Here is a 22,599-nt window from a genome sequence, read left to right as displayed (position 1 = left end):
TTGCAAACTGACAAAACCAAGTATTAAAGAGAATATGAGCATGTAAAATTCTCATATAATGCTGATGGCACTGAAAATTGGTACATTCATCTGATAAACTGGCAGTATCTACTTAGGCCAAACAAAATGACCCCCAAATTCCACTCCTGGGTATTTATACAAGACAAATGATTACATATATTCCCCCAAAAGATGTACACAAGAATGTTCATGGAGGCTTCATTCATAAAAAGCTAAAAACAAATGGGAAATAACCCGAAGATCGCTATTTCCACAATTACCTAGAGGCGGAAGAGCCACCCCCAGGCAGCACCGCATCTATGCACGAACCTTGCAGCCCGTCGCCCACCACCAGCCCCGCACAGCAGGAGCTGCTCCCTCACAGACCGTGCACCTACATCCCCGAACTGGCCCCGTTTCCTCTCTCCCCACCCCCTTCAGCCACAGCCAGTGCAAACGCTTTCAAAACAACTTACGTCTTCTTCCTCAAAATCCTTGGCATTCTCGGATGGCAGACACGCTGTCTTCTCCACCCGGCCCTGCTGCTGGGGGTTTAGACTGCACGCCCCAGGACCTGGTCCTTTTTCGGGGCAGCATACAGCTCAATAAACCCTTCCTTTTAGAAAAGCATTTGGCTGTAAAAGTTTGTGTTTAACAACTCCAACTATGCAGCATTCTGGAAAAGGCAAAACTATGGAGACAATAAAAAGATCAGTGGATGCTAGAAGTTGGGGCGAGGAGGGACGAATAGGTAAAGAAAGCACAGAGGATTTTTAGGGCAATGATATGATAATGATGGATGCATGTCATCACACATTTATCTAGACCTACAGAATGTGCACCCCACAAGTGAACCCCAATGCAAACTATGGACTTAATGTCAATGTAGTTCATCAGCTGCAACAAAATGTACCCATCTGGTGGCAGATGCTGAGAAAGCGGGGGAAGCCACGCATGTGCACAGGCAGGAAGTAAATGGGAAATTCTGTTACCTTCTTCTCAATATTGCTGTGAACCTAAAACTGCTCTAAAAAATCAAGTCTTTAAAAACAAAAAAGATACAAAAAAATCAATAACTGAACCTGAAATCTCTCAAATATGGATGTTCTGTCGATAGGATTTTACTCCCCTCTTTCCCCATGCCTTCACCATTTTGCCAGTATGCACCTAAGAAGATGCCTAAACTTTTATCTTAACATCTGAGTTCAGTGAAGTAACCAGTGCCGATAATTAGGAGAATAGGTGCTATTCAATGTTCAATGATGTTTTCATAAAAATATTACCTGTTCTAGGCTTTGTGATAGTCTAAGTTACTCTTAAATGCATTTAAAGAGATTTAAATATCACATTTTCTATTCTAAGGATTTTACTTCAAAAAGCTAACATTTTTTAAGAGTGGTAGAAAGAGAATAAATTGGAAGGGCCTTAGTGCCCATGGTGAGCAGGTTTTCATCAACTGTAGACCTACATATATAAAATGACATTTCTGAAAAACTTGACTCAGCTCAAATGAGTCACTCCAAAGAACCCATAACTCAATTTTTCTAAATAAATGGAGAGCGTTACATTTATTTTTTATAAGTTTTTAATAAATTTAAAGAGAGGCTAGATTCAAGCAGAGTGACAGTTTTAATCAAAACAGTTCAAAAACTGCTATCAATGGGGTAATTAATGTAAAAATTGACATATAAAACATGGGTTTTAAAAGCAGTAATTACAGGAAAAGCATTTCAAAATGAAGGTTAAAATCCAGGTGTTTTTTTTCCTAAGTACAGTACTTAATCATGGAAGACCACTATTTTTTACAGACAGTCTCCACAAAATGGACTTTTGAGCAAGCATAACCAGTACACAGAGAAGGTCAAGTCAAGATCGTACAAAACATGGCTACTTTCAGCAAAAGCAGAGGTACTGACCACCTCGAAAAGCAAGAGAGACTGACATGAGACTCTCTATTTTTCATATTCTGGAAACTTTAACATGATGAGTTTAGGAAAATACAAGTTCATGTTGTAATCATTTTGAATTTTACAGACCAAGATGCAGTTTGGTTAGAATCCAAATGTTAATTAGAGCCAATAGGGAATTCTGGATACTAATAACATCGTTCAATTAAATTCTATTTGCCCATACCAGCCAATTCATATTAGTATTGGAAATTAATTTTTGTTGTCTAAAATGTGTCAAACATGGAGAAAAAAATGTTTTCATCATAAATGAATTATAGAGAAAAATCAATAGGATAAATTTCTTCATTTAAGATTCTAATTGTTAAAAGAATAATACATCACTATTAAATCTATAGCAATAACCTCTACAGTTGTATTAATATATTTTAAATTACATAGTATATAATCAAATAGTCCCCGATAATCACTTCAAAAGTGACTGTAACTTCAAAAGTGATTGTAAAAGCAAACCCAATCAGAGGGGATCCCAAGAGAAAACTAAAATAGGGAGATCTAGACTCTGATCTCAACTCTCCCATTTACTAGCCCTGAGAGATCTGTGTACTTCTGATTAAGATTCAAAAGGGTTAGATAATATGACAGAAACAGATGACTCAAGAATTTAGGAACAAAGAAGAGAACAGTAACAGACAATGCTTTGATAGGGAACTGAGGAAACCACACTGTAATAGGCAACATTTGGTAAGGCTAGGTCTCTGGGAGGAGTAAAGGATTTCAAATTATGTAAAGTTTAGGGCTGCTGGCAGACTAATTGACAAAGCACTGAAAATGAAGGCTTGAGGACAAATGGAAACCCTGTGAACAGAAAAATTCTCTGTGGCAGTGAATGTAAGTGAAGAACTGGACCTTGGAAGAATATCTGATATCAGCACTCTTCAACAGGACTTTCTGAAATGATAGAAATGTTCCATACCTGTGTTTTCCAACATAGTAGCCACTAGCCACATGTGGCTTTTGAGCTCTCGCAATGTAACTAGTGCAAGTGGGAAATCAAATTTTATATTTTATTTGATTTTAATTAAAACAAATTTATCCGTACATTTGAGCATTATTTAGCAGTAAAAAGAAATGTGCTATCAAGCCACTAAAAGACATGGAAGAACCTTAAGTGGACATTGCTAAGTGACAGAAGACAATCTTACCCGTAGAACTGGACAATGCAAAGGGTGAACCCTAATGCAAACTATGAACTCTAGTTAGTAATAATTTATCAATACTGGTTAATGAATCATAATAAACGCACCACACTAATGCAAGATGTTAACACGGGTAACTGAGGGATGGATGGTACATATGGAAACTGTACTTTCAGCATAATTTTTCTATACACCTAAAACTACTCTAAAAATATAAAATTCTATCAAAAATTCTAAATTTAAGTAGTCATACGTAGACAGTGGCTGGTTTCTAACACCACAGGTCCATATTAATGAAACAATGATGTGGGGACAAAATTAGAATGGTATTTCATTTCTGACCACCACCCCAAAGTACACATACAGCTAATCCTGAACTATACAAAGTTTATATGTGGCCTGAATATCACATTTTACAGCAGAATTTTAAAAAATATTCTAGATGAATATTTAAATCCATTTTTGATAAACAGAATTTAGGGAGGAAAATAACATTTACTGAACAGGGTACTAGATATCAGGTACTACACTAAAGATATATGTTATCACATTTAAATCTCAAAACCATCTTTAAAGGAAAGCATTACCATTTCTGTTTTTGCAGATGAAGAATCAGAAAGCTTAAGTGATAAAAGATGAGAACCTAGCTAGATCTGACTCTGAAATCTATGTTCTAATATACTCTGATATATACTTTTATGATACCGCAAATTACAAACATAACAATTTTCTCACAATAAATTTATCATCAAGAACCCCTAATTTCTGGAGTCATTTTTTTCTTTCTTATTCTTCTCTAAACCTTTTGAACAAGTTATATAGCACAAAATAATTAATGACACACTCAAGAGTCTAATGAGATGCTGTCCCTATATTAAATGGCCCCGAGCTCATGTGTTTGTTTTTGTCATCTCTCCTTGCTGTCCATCTTACCTATAGTGCCTCTACTCTTACATCTAATTCGCACCCTTTAATTGCCGTGGAATTAGAAAACAGAGAAATCAAACATCTCAGAATTACCTATAAAGTAAAAGAGCTTCTAAGCCAGTCCTTTAGTACAGATGATTTAGTTCATTAATTTTGTGACAATTAAAGGTCTTTTTGTCTACTTCTTACTCTATACTGGAACCTGGAGATGAAATACTGTTCTATAATAAAGCTAAAAATATTACGGTTCTGTTTTAGTCACAAATCTTCCACTACACCATATTTTCAAGCATAGATCTCTAAACATCAGCCATGCAAAGATGTTATTTTTATAATTAAGTTTAGTACATTAGCTTTCCAATAAATGTTACTATCAAAAATTAATGAGGGATATATAAAAACAGAAAGATAATTACAAAGAGTTGATATTTTCCTGGAAAAAAGATACTATCAAAAAAAATCAGAAATTTTACTGCATTGAGTTCTAAATATTCTTATATAATTCTTTCTCATCACTTAAGTTGTCCTTAGAATTAAATGAACTATTCTCTAAAAAGGGGGAGATTAATATCAAAATTTAAATTCTTCTCCACCTATATCTCCCATTACCTACTAAAAAATTTTTACTCTTAGCATGAAATCTATATTTCATTTCTCACCATAAAGTTTAAGATTTCAATTTAGTTAGGGGAAGGACCAATTTGAATTTAAGAAAAGGATAAAAGAATATTTTTAAAGCCCCAAACTGAAATTTCAAACTTAGCAACTCTAAATTTACAGAAGTCCAATTATATTACACATTATTCCAGAAAGAAAAAACAACAACAACACTGTTTTTCTCCCTCAATCAACCAACTTAAACCATCAAAAATAAATAAATAAATAAAAGCTACGAAACAATTGCTTCTGTAACAGTGTCTTTGTTTTGGGCTGAAGTCAGATATGAGGCCAAGACCAAGGTTTCTAAGATTTATTCAACAAGGGATTAAAAGTAGAGTCAGGCAAATTATAACTATATTCTCAAATATTAGCTGAATAAAAGTCATAAGTTAGATTCATAAGATCAAAGAGTTTCAATTTAACAATCATTTCTCAATATGACCTCAAGTCCAAATAAGTCTGTTCATATTCCAAGTTGCTTCTTTACATTAAGAAAAACCAAAAGGCAAACAATCTGTAGATAATAGATAAATATTAGTTGCTCCCATTTGCATGTAACACTGAAATTTAGTTAATTCTCACAACCCAATGAGGAACTACAAATGAGTTGGAATCTAAATACAACTCCTCTGCAGTGACCAAAACTGAAACTGCGAATTGCTGTGACTTCCAACTCTTCCTCCATGGTCCCTGGCAGCGCGCCTAAAGTACTTAGAGAAGCACACAAAGAGTGAGGTGGTCTGATCCCTAACAATCACATCCCAAAGTTTTGCCTGCAATTTCAATTATATATAGCACTCTTCCTCCTCAACCTTGGCTCAAAATAATAGTGTTAAATCCATAGAGACAAAAAGTAGAATGGTGGCTGCCAGGGACGGGGGGATAGGGATGGGGAATAACTGCTTAATGGGTATAGTTTCTTTTTGGGGTGAAAAAAAAATAGTACGGAATTAGAGGTGGTAGCTGCAAAACACTGTGAATGTACTGCCACTGAACTGTTTACTTTAAAATGGTTCATTTTATGTTATGTGAACTAAATCTCAAAAAATATCTATGTTAAGGGGGTGAGGGGAGGTAGGTGGGGTAAAAGGGGTCAAATATGTGGTGACAGAAAGAAGTCTAACTACGAGCGGTGAACACACAATGCAGTGTGTGTGTGTGTGTGTGTGCGCGCGCGCGCGCGCACGCACCTTACTGTTAAATTGTATGCCTGAAACTTACTGGATTTCGTTCACCAATGTCACCATAAAATATATATGTAATATATTATATATATATCTATCTTAAGATATACAGATAAAAGTGACCCCTTTAGAATTCTTCTCTTCTTCAAAAAACACTGCCACTATATTCCAATGCTATTTAGGTCTTGGAGATTTTGAGCTAAAATGCATTATAAGTTAAATTATTACAATATATGCTCAATAACAATGACATCAGTGCTAAAATGCTTGACAAACATCAAAAGAATATTGCTGACATACGTTTGTAAATAATTTCAAGAAAAATATAAATGAACCGTAGAAGATTTATTCTTCTACGACAGAATGCAATTTCAGTCAGCTTAACTGTGCATGGAAGGTGAACTCAAATTTTTACTAGAATTCTTTTTTTCTGAACCAATGAGGAAAACACTGTGAATTGATAAGAGGTATCTAATATAAAAGGAAACAGGCACAAGTCTAACGGATATGGATATAAATAAAGATGCTGACTATCTGAGGGATTCAGGGCAACATTACTTCAGATTAGTAAACTTCACAGTTGAAAATGTATAGCATCTACCTTAAGAAACTTTGGAGAAAAATTCCTTTGTATGAATGCCTGACAAAATTAATCTTGTGCTATAACCTCTATGGCTGGTCCAAATCCAGCCCAGACTCCAGGATTAAACAGAAGGGATTTTGAAGAGGACCCTCCGGAACAGGCGGATTTAGAAGTCTGTGCCGGAAGTGACTGTTTTGAAGCAGGCCAGTCTGAGAATTTAAATCCCTTGGACTCCGACCCCGAAGAATACCTGAACTCCTGAGCATGGACAGGGCCAAAGCTAAACCGGGTCAGTGAACCCTGCCAAGGAACATGCTGCTCCGAGGTGTCCACCAAACAAGGATCATTTATCAGTTTATTCTTCACCTTGTGGGATGTCAGCCACTCTCAAGACACAGGCAGGAGCAGACTGATTACACCCCATCGAACGCCATTCAAGCCCTAAGATCTGGTGATTTAAAAACATGCTGCAGAATTCTCAATGGTCTGTGGCTTTAAGAAATGTAAATGAAGAATTTCAAACGTAAGCTGACCCAACTTTAAACATCACTGAAATGTTGCCAGTCATCTTTAAATTTTCATAAAGTACTTCAAAGGCACAACTTAGTAACTGCTTACATAACAAATTAAAGCCATGAAACAATTATAGCAACGCCACAAATCTGTCCTATATAAATTGTTTGTTTCTATATTCATAGCATTTCAATTTCCTAAAAGCAAAAATAAGTGTTTCTTTTGTAATTCGCATGGATAAATACTTCCTCAAACTTGTAAGTGAATATTTTGCAGGGTACAAACAATGATAATAGAAAGGTTCATTATGAAGGCTAAAAGCGAGTCTAGTATCATAAGACATGGTTCATGGTCAAAGCAAGGAATCTGTCAATACAGGAGATACTTCGAAGTTTCACCCAGAAACATATGGTAGCAGCAGTAAAGCATCAAATTTGTTTCACAAGACCTAGATTTGAGTAAGCTCTTTTACCTAATAATAATGTGGCCTTTCGCTAGTTACTTAGCTTCTCCTCATCTCAGATTCTCATATTTAAAATGAGAACAATATCACCTAACTAGGAGGATTAAATAAGAACTTTTTTTACTCATTTAACAAATATACTTTGAAAAACTAATTTTTTACATACAAAACCCTTTTGAATCTTTACAAATGAATCAAATATATATATTAACTTTCAATATCACCGAGAAAATGCAAATCTGTTTCTCAAGCTATGGTCCCAAAACTACTTAGAAGGAAATTCTTAAACACTAAGAAAATCTGGACGGAAATCATCAGAAAAAAACATCAATAACGATGATATGACCATTGCAGGATCAAATCTTGAAATAGTTTTGACACAAAAACAGAAATCTCTGAGTTTTTTCAATGTTAAACAGAAATAGTGACCCAGACTCAACTCATAAATTGCTGGGTCAACAGACAATTTCAAACACAGAACCTTAACACTTAAAAAGCTTTGTTTTCAGAAAAATATTAGGCAAGAGACAGATTAATCCTTAACACAACATAAAAACATTTTTTTCACAACAAAGTACTCTAACAACATAGAATTTACAAACTCATAAGTTACTACAATTGTTGCAATAAGTTTAGGGTCACAGAGAAATTTAAGAATCACTGCAATACAAACTTTAGTTGCATTCTGAACTGATATAACAAGACTCAGCACCGAAAAAATTAGATTTGAGCACTTAGAAAAAAGTGCCCTTTTCTGAAACGTATTCCCAGAAAATGCACATTAGCAGGAGCCATGTGAAACTTTTCCCCACCACTTAAAAACTCAGAACATCCACACTATGTATGCTACGCATAAAGTGAAAGTCATTCATATTCCTCCACACTATATTTCAATCCTGAAAAACAATAAGATAGTTCAACCTCCATGTTTAATCAATTGCTAGTGTATTTACTGTCAACGCTTGTGAAAGACCTAAGACTAGTTGCAGCTCATTAAACTTCATATACAGTAACCTGAAAATGCTTTGAATTACGACAGATCTGAGCAAATCTAATGAGAAATTAACTGGCATCTTCTCTGCACAGGCTAATCTTCTTCCTTTAAGAACACGAACTAGATGGACCATGCAACTGAGTGTTAAATAGTGGGAAGCAATCTTCTTGGATGCATGCAAACAACTTTAATATAAATTTCTGCACACCTAAGTAGAAACTGGAATAGAAAAAACCCTGAATCATTTTTCCCCCTCATTTGCAAATAAACGTGGTAGGTGCCTTTGAAAAATTAAGTTCAGGAGAAATAGCAGTTAATTGTTTAAGTTTCATACACCACTACTGCAGGGCAAATATAATGAACAGCAATCTCTTGAGAAGCTTAAAAACAGCACAGTTGTTTCTAGTTTTTGAAAATTAAAATAAAGTTTCGAAATCTTATAAAATCTGCTTTAATAAACAAATTTCAAACTCAGAGGACAGGGCTGGTTTTGAATAATTTTAGGACAAATTACCGACAGACAAAACTAGAACATCAGACAGGTCACAAGTCCCAGCTTGCCGCTGAACCGCTGTCTCCTGAAGCTCCACTAGGTTCATTTCGTGCTAGTTACTGTTGCTGTTTCTTTCTGCGGCACATTAATAATTCAAAACGGTTCATCTGAAAAGTTCTATTCAAACATTAACAATTTGTCTTCGCGTTGCCAGTAAGTGGCTTTGTTTCCAGTTTTGCGGACTATTCTGGGATGTCTGGAGTTATACTGAGACTGCTCCCAAAGCGCCCTTGTTCCACTCTCACCTGGGACATGGGCAGAGGTGATGTTTAGAGGGACCTGCTACCCAGAAACACGTTTAAAGAGGAACGTCCCTTAGACCTCCATGCCTCTCCATCCCTTATCGCTAGTCACCTTTTACCTTGTATGTCAGCTGCCGTTGCTCTTACATTTTTTTTTTTTTACAGACACCTGCACACACGATCTGCCTATCGTCACCGGGGAGAGAGACGACTATCTGGCTGGATCTCCAGGGAGAGACGTCGTAAACCGTCCCCCGCCCCCCCACGGCCCGGGAAGGGGAGCGCCCCGGGGGCTGGAGTGGGGGAGGGGAGCAGCCCGCGGCGCGGAGGCGCCGGTTCACAGACGCCCTCCCCCCACCCGCACGGACTGGGGGTCCAACCGCGTTTCCCCGGCTCAGCCCCGGCCGCCAGGGCCCTCGGGCTCACGGACGCGCTGGGCGGCCCGTCGGCCCCCTCCCTCCGGCCGCAGCCTCGCGTCCTCCCCCCCGCCAGGGGCGGCGTCTGCAGCTCCCCGGCCCCCCCCGTACCCCCGGCAGGCCCTCCGGGCGGCCGGCCGAGGCCCGAGGCCCGAAGGCCACCGGCGATCCCTCGGCTGCCGGCCGGGCCTGGCCGGGGCCGGCGGGCGCGGTGCGGAGGGCGGGCGGGCGCAGCCCCGGCCCCGCCGCCGCCTATTGTTCCCGACCGCGGCCGGCCGCCCGCTCACCGCGCTGGTCCGAGCAGCAGCTCCTCTCAGCTCCGAGTCCCCGCGGCCGTCGCCACCGCCGCGGCAGCCGCCGCCGCCGCCGCCGCCGCCGTCGCCTCTGCCTCGGTCCCGGGCCGCCGGGCCACGGCCGCCGCCGCCGCCGCCAGCGCCGCGTGCGGCCTCCCACCTGCCGCTGCTGGGGCTGCTCGGGCGGCAGGGGCCATCTTGTCCGCCGGCCGCGGCTCCCGCCTCCGCTCCGCCCGGCCGCTCGTCGTCGGCGTCCCCTTCCTCTTCCTCGGGCTGCGGCCCGCCCCGGAGACGGGGGCGGGGCCGAGCCGGGCTCCGCCCCTCGGGGGCGGGGCGGCGCGCGAGCGAAGCTCTGAGTCACCGCCGCCGACGCCCGCGGGGGGCTGGCGACGCGCGCCGCGCCCGGGCGGGGGACCCGGGGAGCCGGGGCAGCCTGGCGCGCGGTCGCCCGGGATGGCCGCGCGGCGGAGGGGACGGGACTCTGCCTGCGATTGCACCCCAGTCCCGCGCTGCCCCCCGACCCCTGCCCCCGTGCCCTCTCAGCCCTCGTGCCCCCCACTCGGGTTTCTTTTCCACATCCCCCCATCACCCGCCCCAGAAGTTCTCGCCTCGGTTTGTCCGGGTTCTCCATCACCCCGGCTTGGCCCCGGGCAGCCCTCTCCAGGGTCTCCCACGGGGCGACGCAGCCCGCACGCCCGCCGCCCCGAAGCGCGTCCCCAGGCCTCCGGACAGTAAACGCTCTCGGGGACGACAAGAGAAGGTTCGGCCCGGTCCGTAGCGGACCTAACTTCGGGGTGATCGAAAGTTTCTTCTCCTTCGTGGAGAAGAAGCCATTTTGACGTGGGGTAAGGGGAGACCCCCCTGTCTGCAAGGCAACTCGGCTTGGCCAAACCTTTCCTTGTTAGAAGGGAAATGGAATTCTTTCTGTACCATGCGGTCCTAGTTTCCAAATAAGTGGTCTAGACTAGAGGAGAGAGATGGTCCTCAAATAAGCACCCTCCATTATCTTCCCCTTATTTGTGTCAGGCCTTGGCCAAGAGAGCAGAGGTTTGGCTTTCCTGTCCTTTGCACTACATACGTCACCAACACCAAGAAAGTACTGTACCATATTTAGAGACCCTTATGTCTTTTTCGTGATAAACCCAATCACTGCGACAAGAGAGTGTTTTTATATTACTTGTAAATAATATATCACACACCTTCCTAAACTCTGAGCAGGGAAGAAGGAGTTCTTTGTAGTTTCTAAAGCTCTCCTGCTACTCAGATTTCAGCTGCTTTTTAGAAGACGCAGCGATGTCTTTCCATCGATTGGAAATTACTGCCTTTGAAGTGGGCTAAAGCTATAATCTTCTCTTCAACCTACTAATTAGTAACTCCAGTCCTACAAAGAGCAAATGTCTAGCTCTCACATAGGGACTGGGCTACTGTGTGCTAACCTAAAGGCTATCTCCTTCAGACAGCCAGGCCTCAGTCCCCTGGTAAGAAAAACAGATTAATCTGTTCCTGCTTTTCCCTCCTCCTCCCTGCTCACTCCTAGGGAACCTTCCACAACAGAAGGTTTTAGCGGCTGTTGCTAGGCAAACATGCCCGTTTTCCTTGTTTAGGTAAAGCAAGCAACCCAACTTCCATTACAACCTAGCAACCTAGATAATGTAATTTCTTAAAACTATTAATAGTTGTACCTCAGTTGGTAAAGCCCCTTCAAGTTTCCCTTTAAAAAAATATGGTTTTTAAGTTAAATTTATTTCATCAGTACTTCAGTCAAACGTAAAAAAATGGAGGAGCTTCCCAAAATTCATTTTAATTTTATAATTAAACAAAGATTTGGCAGGAAAAGGAGAAGAGCAGCTTTGAAGAAAAACACTAAAGTGTTAACAATAAAAACATCTATGAGAAGTGTTTATATTCTTTAAACTCTCCACTTAGGCTAAAGGTATAAGATACAGAGAATGGTTTATCCCTTGAGACTGAGTGAGTCTACTTAGAAGAAAGATAACATGGTTATTCGGTGAGAAAAAACGGATATTCCGGATTTTATTCCTGAATTCCGTAAGAATTTTAGCTAGTAAATTAAGCTTTTTTCCCCAATTTTGCTGTTCAAAAGTTTTTGCTATGTTATTGTTGTATAATAGTAACATTTTTCAGGGTGTTGAGAATTAATATAAACGAGATTAAATAAGACTATGTTGAAATTTAAATTATACATATTTTCACTCCTAAACTCTTAAAATTGTACAATTTGTTTATATCCAGTGAAATTTGAATTAGTACAGTCAAACAGTGTTTGAGAAGTACCTTGAGCTGAGGTAATACTTAAAGAATGAATTACTGAAGATGAAACAGCTTAAATGTTTTATAGTCACTTACTCTTAGGAATCATGTGGCTTTAACACAATTTAAACTATTTATTTTTATGTTATATTTTATTATTTAATTCTGATACAGAACGCCTAGAAATTTAGACTCTGCCTCATCGTCCGCCATTGATACTCTATGAAAATTAAATGAGTCATTTCACGTAAAAGACTTAGAACAGAGCATGGCATATAGTAAGTATTGAAATTTTTCTAAAATCCATTTTCTGTATATGTCATTATAGTCTTTAGTTTCTTGATCAAATAAAGATGACACGTCATCAAATACATTTTGCTCTTAGCACGAACTCTAAAATAATATTAATCCTATTTTTTAGGTCACACACAAATTAGAATAGTGCAAGATGAATTTTTTCAGTGTATTTTTTGATATGCCTGTACTATGTCGTTCCTTATTTATTTATTTTTTTATGTTTGAGAATAACTCCTGCTTTTTCGGTTATGCTGAGTGATTTTTAAGCTACTACATGCTTGAAAATTGCTCTAGAATGTGTATTTGTCAACCTAAAGCATTATTTATCTTACTAAGGCTAGAAAGGACCTTAGATACCAATCTACTTATCTCAACAAATGAGACAGAGACTCACAAAGGTTGGATAGACCACATATCTACCCAACTCCTTGTTAATAAACAGCATGTTATTGAAGAGAGGATTAGAGAGTTGTAAGGGCTGGGATGGGAGGAAAAATTTCAAATGAATGAGTCATATGTCCCTGCCTTTAAAAAATTTAACAATATAGTAGGAGGAATACAATAAGACATGCATGTCAACACCGAGAGTATAAAGTAGCCTGGTGATTATCGCATAGAAGCTACAAAGTTCTATGTAAGTTAAAAGGAAGACAGTGGGAATCTTCATTCTAATGTCGCAGAACCTACCTTTTGTCAGGCAGCAATATTATGTATGATATTAGATGTGTACCCACAGGTATAGAAGTAGGGTGGGTAGGACTGAGGAAGGATAAGGAATGGGAAATTGGAGATGTGAGAACAGAGTTTGGATTAACTGAAAAATCCGGTTAAAGTGCAGCTGGGACCTGACAACTCTTCAGTGGAAACGGTTTAGGTAGTGGGAGGGGGAATGACATCCTCAGACATAAACACATGCACAAAGTAGGGGGTACTGGAACTGAGTCATTTGAATTTTCTGAGCTGCTTTAGGGAAAATAGGGTGGAGGCCAATTGAGTCCTCTCCATCTTTCCATCCTTACTCTCCCCACACATAGATTCTTTATAATCTACTTCCTCCCCAAGTCCACACTCCTATTACCAGCGTTCATTGAGATTAATCTCTAGAAGATAAATAAGAAATAGAGGAAGATGTCCTAAGAAATTACACTAAGGAAATGTGAGGAAACCAAGAGTCTCTGATCTACCCTTCATCACTAGAGTCTAGTTCCAAACCAGGCCGAAGTCAGCATCTGCAGACTAGGCCTAAGGGGTTGCCTCAAATTCAGGGTAACAATCCAAAGTAATCTTGGCAGATGTCACCCAAGTAAGTTTTGGGATTTCTGCAACTGAGTCCCTATAGATTGATTTCTAAAGAGCGAAATAAAATGATCTTTCTAAGTCCTACCTGAAATTGCTTCTGAGCTGACCTACCTCCCACGAAGTCCTCCAGCCCAACATTGAACGTGTCTGAACTTTACAGACCTCCTGAGACTAGCCCAGGGGGATGGTGAACAGCACCTCTTCATTAAAGAGATGTCAAACAACTTTCCACAAAGAGGCCTGTTTTAGGCACTACTTCAAACAGTGTCCTAAGAGGAAGGAGCTCCACTTTTCACTGGGCAAAACTCAGTGGGATATTGTTGGTTTTCATTCTTGTGTTAGTTTGCTGGGGCTGCCATGAATACCACAGACTGGATGAATTAAACAACAGAAATTTTCTCACAGTTTCCTGGAGACTAGAAGTCCAATATCAAGGTGTAGGCGAGTTAGGTTTCTTCCAAGGCCTCTTTCCTTGGCTTGTGGAGGCCATCTTCTGCCTCTCATCACATGGTCTCTACTCTGTCTGTGGCCTCTCGTAAAGACACCAGGTATGTTGGGTCAGGCCTTTCCCATATGACCTCATTTTACCTTAATTACTTACTTAAAGGACCTACCTCCAAATAGTCACATTCGGAGGTACTGGGGGTTAGGACTATAACACAAATTTGGGGGGGAGGGGTCGAGGGAGGTTGAATGGACACAATTCAGTCCATCATCATCATCATCATCATCATCATAATAATAATAATAAATGCTTACTTTAAGAATCTTATGCTTATGAATAAAAGGCACCCTTGTGAAGGTACAATTTTAAATCTGGTTAAATCGGAAGCTTTTACTAATTACTCTTTGTATCAAAAAATATCAATACTTTAGGGATATAATCAGCAACAATAAATAGTATACTAGAATAAAAAACTGATTACCAAAATTATCTGAGTCACACCAGGAGATATTAGAAAACACATACCAGAACAAACGGGAATAGATTTAAGATTAGTATGAAAGGATTAACATTTATATAGCTAATGACTTGAACCTCATTTAGAGCTCAATCTTGTCTAAATAAGCAATTATAGATATATTGTGATCAAATGTGTTTTGTAACCAAATGATATCCTCTCACACAAATGTATGTTCATTCTCTTTTGGGCAATATTAGGTTTATCACGTCATTAGTAACTGGTTAAGAAAATGTTGGACATTGATGTGTAAATCATTCAGAAAAAAACCAGAATCTGAAAGTGTGTTTTGAGCAAGATAGAGAGGAAATACCTTTTTGTTCGATACCTTATTTCCTAGGATCTTTCGAGTTCTTATGACTTCCCTAGAGATTAGGGATTAAAAATGGCGGGTCATAGTCTACGGCCATGCCACCCTGTACATGCCCGACCTCATCTGATCTCGGAAGCTAAGCAGGGTTGGGCCTGGTTAGTACTTGGATGGGAGACCACCTAGGAAGACCAAGTGCTGTAGGCTTTATTAAAAAAAAAAAAAAATGCTAAAAAAATGCGGGTCACAAACCAGATAGAAAGACATCCCTGTGGTAGACCCCTCATTGAATGTGAACATTCAGCTTCACACAGCTCCATGAGTTTATTTCTCCTTTAACCTCTGTATTTGAATAAAGTCTTACTCGAATGTTCAAATGTCCAGGCTTTTCTCAGCTGTGTTACTTTCTGTAGCCATACACAGGCCGGTTGTTCTCATGCAGGCCAGTGTAGCATCCGCAATGGGACATACCCTGCTGAGGAAAAGCAAATCTCAGGGGAGAAGAATCCGATGCCTTCTCTACCTGCTTACTTGTCCTCTGTTGTCAGTCTTGGACAGGAAGAAAGACAGTACACACCCAAGCTCTACCACTTACTAGCTGTGTGAGTCTCTACGAGTTAAACTTAGAAAGCTTCAATTTCCTGTACTATAAGGATTGTGAAATGTATCTAAGATGGTTGTTATAGAGATTAAATGAAAAAAATACATGTAGATCAAGTACAATGTCTGACATCTATCAGACATTCAATGAATGAGTTATTAAAATTATACTAGGTACTGTGTGCTATGTTAGGTTGGTGATTCTTAGTTTTGCTGTGAACTTTTAAAAACTATGTATCTCCAGCTCTGACGCTAGAGATTCTGATTTGGGGTGTTGGTATGGGGCCAGGGATCTTTATTTTTTGTAGATTTTACAGGCAATCACATCCTATCATCTGCGGTAAGAACCACTGAGGCAGACCAACGGTCAGCAAGTTTTTTTTGGTAAATGGCCAAATAATAAATATTTTAGGCTTCGTGGGCCATATAGTCTCTGTCACAACTACTCAACTCTGCCATTGTAGCAGGAAAACAGTCACAGGCAATGAGTAAACAAATGAACGTGACTGTGTTTCAATAAAACTTTATTTGCCAAAAACAGACAAAAATAGATGGTGAGCTGGGCTTGACTCCAGACTGTTGTTCGCCAACCATGTTTTATATGAAGAGAGATTATATTTGCTATAGCCAGGGAAAATATTTTATTATTATGTTCGACAGGAGTATTAAAAGCCTTACAAGTAATGAGCAATGTTTGGTGTTAAACACAATTAATTAAATAGACGGATCTCCTGCCTTCCAAGGAATTTAGCAATCTAAAACAACAACAGGACAGACATAATATTTATAAGCATTTCTGAATGAGTAATTGCCATATATAAACAGATGATCCTACAAGACTAAATGCGAAACTGAGTTCAGAGGTGGGCAGATTTTCCTAATACTCTTGATATACAAATGTCAGATAAGATAAAATATTAGCACAAAGGCTCATTCAGGAGCCGGTATAAAGAGAACAGTGCCCCCAACTGGCTCCTCCTTTTCAGCAAGAGGCTGTAAAGGAGCATCCTTTAAAAGGGGTCATTTAATTCGGACTTCCCGGTTCTCCACATGGCTGAATTTGCCTTCTCTCATTGTAATTTCTTCGTTAAAATACATTACTGTCTGATTTATCCTCAGGTTCTGGACTGTGTTATGGTTGCAGTTTAATGACACCTGTGACCATTTTCTTATTTAACCTGGAACAAAGAAAAACATTTCCCTTTCTCAACAGGAATACTAGCAAACTTAGAAGAAAAGCCAGCAGATCAATTTGTGTGTGTGTGTGTGTGTGTGTGTGTGTGTCCATGTGCCTGTGTGTATGGTTATGTTTAAATCAAGTGATTGATAATTTAGTAACCTATTGCCTGAAATTGCAGAAATGATGCAATAGTAGCTGTTGGATAGGGCAAAAATTCTCTTCTATCTCCTCATATCCCTGAAAGATGGCCATATAATAATGAATATTTATAATTTTTGCCTGTCCAGCATCTTACTCTCTCCTCCTTACACTGTTTGGGAATTTTCCGTTTGTGAATTTGTGCGAGTGGCAGGATCTCTTCTCCCACAACAGGGACCAGAAAGTCCAGATACTCGCTTTGTGCCTTCCGCCTCCTGCCCCAACACTACACCAACCCTAGACTGAGGGAAAGTGATCTAAGTTTCTTGGTAGACTGCATCCTCTTACTTGAGACTTTGAATCCGGAGTGAGTTACACAGAAGTAAGTAGAATTTATTCCACTTGCATCTGTGGTACCAGAGTCTGATGGGACAGTGGCAGCAATCCCTGGTGTGATGTCAGGCATCCACTGGTAGTGGCAGTGGTACCCTTACCAGGCCGTTTCCAGACTGACGTTAGCTGTGATTCTGGCTATTTAGCTTCCATCAACTCCCTTCCTTACCATCCAAACTGCAAGTCCCTCAGTGTTCTTCCAGAAAATTCCTTTTCTTCTTAAGTTAGCTAGGGTGCAGAAATAATATATTTTCTCATTTCTTATATATTTTCCCTTTACTCTATATTTTTTCTTTCTTTGGGACTCGATTTTTATGACCCGTCATTAGAGTCTCAAAACTTAAGAATATATCTATATCTATGTCACTGAAGTGAAAGTGTCTTAAGTTACATTTCCTTTTGTGAACTCAGTTCACTGATTATACTCAAATAATAAGCACTCCTCCTAAGCTTTTGATTTAATTTTTTTTATTCGTTCTGCCAAGAACGTTTAATGTCTGCATTAAAAATGAATATTGCACAGATTTCTCAAGGGGGGAAAGCTCCAGATAAATCTCTCTTTGGCTGAGAATTATTACAAATGCAAAGTGCTTTTTACTTTTTTCTTGAATTCCTTTTGCTAATGAGAATCTTCCTAATCAAGGATTTCATTTGGGGCAATCAAAGCCCTCCTTGCTAAAATGACATGGAAACAGGATTCTTTTTAAAGCTTTTTTGCAAAAATATTTCAACTACCACACTGAGGTGTTCATTTATGGTTCTTTTCTGCAGTGATTTGTAACCTCGTTTTTGCAATATCTAATCCAGCCTCAAACGTCCTCAAATGATGATATATAAGTATTCTCAACCAAACAGAACAAAATTAATTTGCATCCACTTTTCATGAACAATCACAATAAATATTTGATAACCTGTTATATGCCAGTCACTATGCCGTGGCGGTGTAGTATTAAACAAGACAGGCAGAATCTCTTCCTTGGGAGAGCTTACAGGTTAGCAGGAAAGATAGAATACTTATAAATAGTTAAATAACCACATGTCTGAAGGCCAAAGTACAAGGCATATTTGATAGTGAGAACTGACCTAATCTGAGATGAACAGAGGAGGCTTCCTCAAGAAAGTGACATTTAGGCTGAAAGCTACAAGATGGGGAGAAATTCGCTAGGCAAAGAGAGAAAAATGTTTCAGGCAGGGAGAACAGCACATGCCCAATACACAGAGACAGGAAGAAGTGTGATGTTTTTAAGGAACTAACAGAAATCCAGTTTGGATGAAATAAGTAGAGATTCAGAGGCACCCAAGCAAAGAAGCTGCAGAGGTAGGCAGGTGGGCAATGAAACCCAAAGTGGGATTTTGAATTTTACTTGAAGACAGATTTTTGCCAGATAAATTATAGAATATCAAATTAAATTTATATTCCAGATATATATTTATCCATGAAACTTATATTTCAGATAAACGACAATATTTGAGTATACGTATGTCTCAACTATTGAGTAAAACATACGCTGAAAAAAATGATCTGTTGCTTATATAAAATTCAAGTTTAACTGGGCATCCCGTATTTTTTTTTAACGCCTACAGCACCTGGTATTCCTAGGTGGTCTCCTTCCAAGTACTAACCAGGCTCGACCCTGCTTAGCTTCCGAGATCAGACGAGATCCGGCATGTTCAGGGTGGCATGGCCGTAGACTAGGCATCTTGTATTTTTATTTGCTAAATCTGTCTGAAAGGCTAAAGAGAGACATAGTTAAATTTGCTTGTTGAAAGAGGTCAGAAAGGCTAAGGAGAGACATAGTTAAATTTGCTTGTTGAAAGATTACTCTCTGATTATAGAGTGGAAAATGTATTGGAGGCAGGGTAAAAGTACATGAGACCTTGGTCAGTCTCTCTTTCTAGAAACCTTCTCTTCCTCTGCCTTCTTATAAAATCTCACCTGGTTTTTCTCTTATCTCTCCGCTCACTACTTCAGATAGGTTCACCTCTTCTATTAGACATTAACTTAAAAGCTGATGTTTTCAGACTAGCTACACACAATGCTTGCAAGGATGTGGACCAAGTAGTACTCTCATGGGTTCTTAGTGAGGATGTGAAATGCTTTGGAAAAAGGTTTGTCAGTTTCTTATAAACATCTGTGATCTGGCCATCCCACTCGTGGGTATGTAGTCGAAAGAATTGAAAGCAGAATCTTGAAGAAGTATTTGCACACCCATGTTCACTGCAGCATTGTTCACAATAGACAAGATGGAAAGCAACCCAAATGTCCACCTACTGATGATTGGATCAAGAAAAGGTGATCTATACACACAATAGAATATTATTCAACCTTAAAAAGGAAGGAAATCCTGTCTTATACTGCAACACAAATGAACCTGGAGGACATTATGCTAAGTGAAATCAGCCAGCCACAAAAGGACAAATACTGTGTGTTCCACTTACATGAAGCATCTAGAGTCATCACATTCATGGAAACACAGAGTGGATGGTGATTCCCAGGCAGGGGAGCGGGGAAATTTGGGAGGGTTTAATGGGTGCAGAGTTTCAGTTTTGCCAGATGAAAAAGTTCCAAGGATCTGTTCCACAACAATGGGAATGTAGTGAACACCACTGAACTAACTAAACACTTAGAAATGGTTAAGGTGTGAATTTGTGTTTTTATAACACCTTGAAAAAAGATACTATTATAGAAGGATTCAAAAATCCTGTCATCAAGGGAGTTTCTCGATTCCTCGAGCAGCTTTTGCAGATTGTAAATTGGATTTGCCTCGTCACGTGATCTCAAAAGAACTCAGACCTAATTCAGAAATATATTTCATTTAGAGGCACGTTTGCAAGCAAATCTATAAATATCATTTTGCTTTTTCAGATTAGATCGGTACGTAGGAGTTTGGGGTGTGTAATGATGTGTGTGTGTGTGTGTGTGTGTGTGTGTGTGTATGTGTGTGTGTATTTAACATGAATGATCACTGAAGAGTATTTATGAGAACATAATGGGTGAGGGGTTCAGCCCCAGACAGTGCGTAGGGTGAATTCTCTTGCTATGATGCCTGTGACCGTGTTGGATTATTTAGGCGGGGAGAGATGTGTTCTCTCTGCTTCTCTTGGGACTATCTGCCTCCCTTTGATGGCATCATTCTCTTCTGCAGCAGAAAGGATAGGGAGGATGTGGCCGGCAGTCCCAGGGCAAATTCTTACAGTTCATAATGCAAAAGCAAGAAGCCTCCTTCCTCCCCACATCCTCGGCACCATGGGCAGGAAAGTCCCAGAGAGGAAGGAATTGGCCCAAACTGTGGCATGTGCCCACACTTGTGGTTGGGAAAATGAGGACCTTGCTTAGAAACTTCACCAAGACCACATGGAATCAGAAGCAGAGGGCTAGGCAGATAAACCCATGCTATACTGTTTTTAAAAATCATATGCTTACCACACCTAGCCTTTTAGGTAAGATGTATGAAAACTCATTTTGAGATAATTCAATAAATGACAACAAATATAACAATAGCAACCAATATTAATGGGGTGCTTACTGTGTCAGGCATTGTTCTAAATATACTGATTTATTTAATTCTTACGACAGACTTCTAAATGGGTATTGTTATCATAATCTCTCTTTTACAAATGAGGAAATGGAGGAAAGGGAAAGATCAAGTTGCTTGCCCTGAGGTCACTCATCAAAAAAGTGGTAAAACTGGGAGTTGAATCTTGACAGCCAGCTCTAGAATCTGGACTCTTAAGCTGGGCCACCAAACCCACCCAATACACTTGGCTATGAGAAAACATATTTTCAGCTATTCTCAGTAGAGATTTTGGAATCAAACCAAAAGATCAGTTTGGTTTTGAACCTTCATGAGATGTTGAAGACTCAGAAATAGTTGTCGAAGGTTGGAGGTGAATTTTTAAAGAATTCTATAAAAGTGTTCCAAAGGATATATTGGATACAGTGTATTTCAGTCTCCTAGGAGAATGTCTATGATCTTGCACATTCTTGTGTATTAACTAAGAGCTTACTTGTATTACGAATAACTTTACCTACTGAAAGATTGAAGACAGTCTCCTTATACGACTAAGAGCAAGCGTCAAACCAACCTTTAGTTAAGTCAGAAACTCTGGTTCAAAAGGAGGCAGATGTGGAGCATTTCTTGAGATCCTGTGAAGCCTCTGGAGACCTTTTTCCCTCAGGTTTATGGGATAACTGCCATATCTACGTTTCTCCTTACAAGACTGACAAACTACTGCTTCGGCTTTCTCTACCCATCCTCAATGACCTCAGGAAAAAAGCCCAGAGGGCCTTTTTGTTTTTAAGGAATTACTGTCAATTGCTATGGGGTAACATTTGTGGTCAAAAGAAACTGATGAAAATGGGGAAGTAAATATTCACAAACTTTAAACAAGTTCTTTAAATTATTCCTCATATTTTACCAAAATGAGTCAACAGACTGGGGCTAAACTAATTTGATCATAGTCCTACCTGGGACTTGCATGATTATTATTCATCAAAGACTTATTTGAAGCATTGTATGTATGGTAGCGTCTCACGACATTCTTGTGAAGTAGAAATAAGGTGCAATTAGCATCTTATTTCATGAGGAAACTTAGGCACCGGAGGGTAACTTAGTAAATAACAGAATCATGCTTCACATCGAGGCCACCTATCTTTAAAGTCTACCTTCTTGATCATTCACTGTACTGTAAGGCTCCTCTGGTGTAACCCAAATTAGGACAGATGGTTGACAAGCAGAAGTGTGTAGCAGTCCGGGGGACGAAGTTGGGAGCATGGCTTTGGAGCTGGCTGCTCTGGTAGGCCCTCTTTGGAGGAATAATTGACAGGATCACCACCGACCTGTTCCTCAGGTTTTTTTATAAACTGAGTTTTCTCAGTTGCTTAAAGGTGAGGAATGTCTTGAAGGCAATTCGCACTGACCAAACTCATAAGACACTAATACACAGCCACAATGTCCTGTGATCTAATCCTTTCTAGTGTCTGGAATCTCTTCCTCTCTCTGTGGGACTCATTTTTCCTGATATCGGGGCATCTGGAAAACCAGAAAGAGAATAGAATCGTAGCAAGGGAAGTCGAAAACTTGAGGGGTGACATTTCCATTAGGCTGCGGACGTGGCTGACGAAGCATTCCTGTCCCGTGCCAGAGCACACGGCCGATGGCTCCTGTTGCCAGATGTGACGTCTTCCTCCACAGGTCAGGGGCTGGAGGGTCAT

General features: G+C 39.9%; 1 protein-coding gene, 1 non-coding gene and 1 pseudogene across 5 annotated transcripts in view; 1 reads left to right on the top strand and 2 right to left on the bottom strand.

Moving 5' to 3' along the window:
• The window catches only part of RC3H1 (ring finger and CCCH-type domains 1), a 63,785-nt gene extending 53,728 nt beyond the window's left edge, over nucleotides 1–10,057 (bottom strand). For all 4 annotated transcript variants that reach the window (XM_039881442.1, XM_039881444.1, XM_039881445.1 and 1 more), the window contains exon 1: nucleotides 9,929–10,057. The gene's annotated coding sequence lies outside the window, so the exon portion shown is untranslated. The remainder of the gene's footprint in view (nucleotides 1–9,928) is intronic.
• A 5,104-nt stretch (nucleotides 10,058–15,161) lies between these two features.
• LOC120617788 (5S ribosomal RNA) lies at nucleotides 15,162–15,280 on the top strand. The gene has a single exon (XR_005657044.1). It is a non-coding gene; the product is annotated as a 5S ribosomal RNA (ribosomal RNA).
• A 3,679-nt stretch (nucleotides 15,281–18,959) lies between these two features.
• On the bottom strand, nucleotides 18,960–19,077 carry LOC120617762 (uncharacterized; annotated as a pseudogene).
• Nucleotides 19,078–22,599: the final 3,522 nt, after the last annotated feature.

This window comes from Pteropus medius, unplaced genomic scaffold (genome assembly GCF_902729225.1).
Source record: "Pteropus medius unplaced genomic scaffold, Ma_sr-lr_union100, whole genome shotgun sequence".
Classification (NCBI taxonomy): Eukaryota; Metazoa; Chordata; class Mammalia; order Chiroptera; family Pteropodidae; genus Pteropus; species Pteropus medius.
The sequence above is the reverse complement of the archived record's forward strand: the minus strand, read 5'-3'. Positions and strand labels throughout refer to the sequence as shown.